The sequence below is a fragment of the Pelophylax lessonae genome (genome assembly GCF_965119305.1).
Source record: "Pelophylax lessonae genome assembly, chromosome: 2".
Taxonomy (NCBI): domain Eukaryota; kingdom Metazoa; phylum Chordata; class Amphibia; order Anura; family Ranidae; genus Pelophylax; species Pelophylax lessonae.
Genome location: NC_138769.1, coordinates 54,595,230 through 54,600,832, shown reverse-complemented (window position 1 = coordinate 54,600,832; position 5,603 = coordinate 54,595,230).

Here is a 5,603-nt window from a genome sequence, read left to right as displayed (position 1 = left end):
AAAAAAACAAAGCAAAAAAAAAAACCACAAATTTTATCGCTTTTTTCAGCCTATCAAAGATTTAAAAATTGTTTTGGCTGTCATTCTACTTTAAGGGTTAGGAATATATTTGGTATTGGTGTTGCCGGTGTGATAAATTAGTTTTTCGGGTGTGATAGTTTTGTGCTGAAGAAACATGCGGTATAAGCGTCAATGCCAAATACATCACGATGATGAAAAGTTGTTAGTGCCAAAAAATTGTATGCCCAAAACATAGAGCTCCAAGATGGAGATTAACCAATGGCTTACTAGCTCCGCGTGCTAGCTGCTATTACCTCCTTGTGCCAGTTTGTCCTGTTTAGTGTAGTGACGGGTACACTCCAATAATCTATAGTGACAGGTACTCTCCAATAATATATAGTGACGGGTACTCTCCAATAAAATATAGTGACAGGATCTCTCCAATAATATATAGTAACAGGATCTCTCCAATAATATATAGTGACGGGTACTCTCCAATAATATATTATTATTATTATTATTATTATTCTTAATATACAGGATTTATATAGCGCCAACAGTTTGCGCAGCGCTTTACAATGTTAGGGAAGACAATCCAGTTACAATACAATTCAAAACAGGAGGAACTAGAGGGCCCTGCTCGTTAGAGCTTACAATCTAGAAGGGAGGGTCAAGTGAAACAAAAGGCAATAACCGTGGGGGAAGGGCTGATGGAGAAAATGGAGGTATATTTGTTAGGTGTGGGTAGGATAGGCTTCTCTGAAGAGGAGGGTTTTTAGAGATCGCCTAAAAGCTAATAGAGTAGGAGATAATCGGACAGATAAGGGTAAGGAGTTCCATAGGATTGGAGAGGCTCTGGAAAAGTCCTGGAGGCGAGCATGGGAGGAGGTGATGAGGGAGCTAGAGAGCAGGAGGTTTTGAGAGGAACGAAGAGAGCGATTAGGTTGATATTTTGAGTCTAGGCTAGTGATGTAGCTGGGGGCTAAGCTGTGGATTGCTTTGTAAGATGTTGTAAGTATTTTGAATTTAATTTGTTGGGTGAGCGGAAGCCAGTGGAGGGCTTGACAGAGAGGAGCACCGGACACTGAGCGATATGTAAGGTGGATGAGTCTGGCGGCAGCATTCATGATGGATTGAAAGGGGGATAGCCTGTGTAAAGGTAAGCCAACGAGAAGGGAATTGCAGTAGTCGAGGCGCGAGATGACCAGGGAGTGAACTAAGAGCTTTGTTGTGTCTTTGGTTAGAAAGGGGCGTATTTTGGAGATGTTGCGGAGGCTGAGGCGGCAAGATTTGGACAGCGATTGGATGTGGGGCTTGAAGGAGAGTTCAGAGTCCAGGACAACACCTAGGACCTTGGCATGCGGGGATGGGCTGATAGTAATGCCATCGATAATATATATAGTGACGGGTACTCTCCAATAATATATAGTGACAGGTACTCTCCAATAATATATAGTGACGGGTATTCTCCAATAATATATACTGACGGGTACTCTCCAATAATATATAGTGACGGGTACTCTCCAATAATATTTAGTGACGGGTACTCTCCAATAATATATAGTGACACGTACTCTCCAATAATATATAGTGACGAGTACTCTCCAATAATATATAGTGACGGGTACTCTCCAATAATATGTAGTGACGGGTACTCTCCAATAATATATAGTGACAGGTACTCTCCAATAATATATAGTGACGGGTACTCTTCAATAATATATAGTGACGGGTACTCTCCAATACTATTTAGTGACGGGTACTCTCCAATAATATATAGTGACGGGTACTCTCCAATAATATATAGTGACGGGTACTCTCCAATAATATTTAGTGACGGGTACTCTCCAATAATATATAGTGACAGGTACTCTCCAATAATATATAGTGACAGGTACTCTCCAATAATATATAGTGACTGGTACTCTCCAATAATATTTAGTGACAGGTACTCTCCAATAATATATAGTGACTGGTACTCTCCAATAATATTTAGTGACGGGTACACTCCAACAATATATAGTGATGGGTACTCTCCAATAATATATAGTGACAGGTACTCTCCAATAATATATAGTGACTGGTACTCTCCAATAATATTTAGTGATGGGTACACTCCAACAATATATAGTGATGGGTACTCTCCAATAATATATAGTGACAAAATTGCAATTTTACATTTTCTATTAATTAAAAAACATTTGCTACAGAGCTGGAATTTCTGTTTAAATTATATATAAACCATACCTGGATGATATTTTGTTTGTAGAAGCACAGTATATCATGGAGAACCCTACTTTTATTTTTGGAAAATATTGTTTTTGCATTTTTCCTCCATTTTTTACATCTTAGGGCTGCTGATGCCCATTCAGTATTTCCCATCTACTTGCAGGGGTTGGTTTACTAAAACTGGAGAGTGCAAAATATGGTGCAGCTCTGTATAGAAACCAATCAGCTTCAAGTTTTTTTTTGTTTTGTCAAAGCTTAAAACAGTTGGTATCCCAACACTTCATATTCCTGATATGTGTCTGCTGTACCATGTACTTTTATGCGAAAGTGTGAAATAAGTGGTGATCCTGCTATTCCTTTTGCTTTCCTAACAAAAACTGACCACACTAAACAGGAGAGCAATGATCAAACGTGTCCTGACACACCCCAGCTGCACAGCCATTCACTGGCTCGGTGTGCTACTGCTTCTCAAGCAAATACTAGCACATTATGCCATTGTCCTGCAGGTTTTTTTTCTACTCAGTGAATACTAACGCTTTAAGTGAACAAGCTGAAGTTAGAAGCTGATTGGCTATCATGCAAAGCTGTAACAGTTTTTGCACTCTTCAGTTTTAGTAAATCAACCCTGCAGTTTTCAGGTGCATGTTATTGCTGTGGGGTGACTTCCTCATGGTGACAACAGCATACAATGCCTGCATAAGCACAAGCATTCCACTAGAAGCACATGTAAGAGGGTGACAACACGGGAGAATAATCGGGAGATGGAGACAAAGTGTTGTCATCCTATAACAAGAAGTGCCTGAACATGGATAAGGAGGTGCCTGAACAAGGATAAGGAGGGGCCTTAACAAGGATAAGGAGGTGCCTGAACAAGGATAAGGAGGTGCCTGAACAAGGATAAGGAGGTTCCTGAAGAAGGATAAGGAGGGGCCTGAACAAGGATAAGGAGGTGCCTGAACAAGGATAAGGAGGGGCCTGAACAAGAATAAAGAGGGACCTGAACAAGGATAAGGAGGGGCCTAAACAAGGATACGGAGGGGCCTAAACAAGGATAAGGAGGGGTCTGAGCAAGGATAAGGAGGGGCCTGAACAAGGATAAGGAGCAGCCTAAACAAGGATACGGAGGGGCCTAAACAAGGATAAGGAGGTGCCTGAACAAGGATAAGGAGGGGCCTGAACAAGAATAAAGAGGGACCTGAACAAGGATAAGGAGGGGCCTAAACAAGGATACGGAGGGGCCTAAACAAGGATAAGGAGGGGTCTGAGCAAGGATAAGGAGGGGCCTGAACAAGGATAAGGAGCAGCCTAAACAAGGATACGGAGGGGCCTAAACAAGGATAAGGAGGGGCCTGAACAAGGATAAGGAGGGACCTGAACAAGGATAAGGAGGGGCCTGAACAAGGATAAGGAGGGACCTGAACAAGGATAAGGAGGGGCCTGAACAAGGATAAGGAGGGGCCTAAACAAGGATACGAGGGGCCTGAACAAGGATAAGGAGGGGCCTGAACAAGGATAAGGAGGGACCTGAACAAGGATAAGGAGGGGCCTGAACAAGGATAAGGAGGGACCTGAACAAGGATAAGGAGGGGCCTGAACAAGGATAAGGAGGGGCCTGAACAAGGATAAGGAGGGGCCTAAACAAGGATACGAGGGGCCTGAACAAGGATAAGGAGGGGCCTGAACAAGGTATCATTTTAATGAAGGCTGCAGATTGGAAAAAAAAAGACGGATAAATTACTATACCACTGATAATGTTTCATTATATTTGTTTGAGAAGTGCAAAATAATAAAATAATAATAACTTTTCACCCAGCCATAAATCATGTTAGCTGAAAACTTCCTGTACTCTCTGCCTGTGAATTGTATCAATTACCATTGTCCCCTGCTATCTCCATGGACTACAAATCACAAGAAGAGAGGGAGGTGTTATGTAGTCCTAACACACTGTCAGCCCTAGGATGACAATGCTGCTCAGTACAGTTTTCACCCTAGGACAGAAAGTATGTTAATGGCAAGAAAATATGAGAAAAAAAATGTGGAGAAAAGTAAAAGAAAACAAATGCAGCCACCACATCTAATCACCAGTAAACTGCAATGCTATCAGTGTTTGTTCTTCGGTTAGGATATATACACAATAAGATTTTACTATTTGGGTTTAAATATTTTCAAATGTATAAACACAGACTTACAAGGGGTTAATGTGAATGCATATATGTGTTAATATAAGTAACCCTCCTTAATCTAGGGCCACACCAAGGTCATGCATCGTTGCACAACCATCAGTATGCCATACACATGGTGTTTTGTTTATTATTATTGATAATTATGTACTGGGTGTTTCCTTAGCAGGAATACAGAGTTCCACCACGAAATCCTTTAGCCCTGTCAATAGATCTTGCTGGTGTGATGGATTTCAGAGCTGCATTCTGTTCAAGAAGTTTTCACAGCTCAATAGAACTTTGTAAAATGTCCAGCGAATGCTGAAATCAACCGATCGTACACCTTATACCCTGCAAGAAAATCAAAGTGCCACTTAAGGGTTAAAATAGTTTTACTGGTCACAAAAACTCTATAAATGTAGTTAATTACAAATTAAAGTAAATTATTTTAATTTGTTTTCACTTAGAGATTTTTTTTGGATTTTCTTTGCACAAACTGATAATTTAGGGCATGAGCAAAATAAGTTCTCATTTCCCTAAAATGTTGGTAAAAACTGGAAGATATTGGCCAATTTTTGCCATTTAGGGGAGATGCCTATGAATTAATGGGTAAACGTAAAAAAATTATGTGTTTGTTTTTTTTTTTTTTTTAGGGTGTAATAGACTTAAAATGGCTCCTGAGGGTTACAGGAACCTCCTTTCAACTATCCTGGACCCAGCCTTTATCCAAAAAATGAACAGTCATTATTATCATATTTTTACAGAAAGAAGAAAACAGACAGCCAAAAAAAAGGGGAAACAAATTCATCAAATACAAAACAAATAAATAAATAAATAAAAAATAAACAAAAAAAATGTATATATATATATCTATATCTATCTATCATTATATATCTATATCTATATCTATATCTATATATATATATATACATACACATACATACACACACACACACACACACACACATACAATAAGCTGACGTATCTCATGCATATATTTACGTGTGTGTATACATACATTATACTCATCCACTTGGATAATCTGGAATAATTCCTGTTTTGGGACTACCGAGCTCCAGCAACACTTGCTTGTGGCATGTTGGTTCTTGAAGTTCCTCTGGTTCTGTTTTCAATATATCCAGTACTTAAGCCCAGTAAATATATACAGTAATTCATTTTTTTATTTTTATTTATTAATTTTTTTAGCTCTGTTGC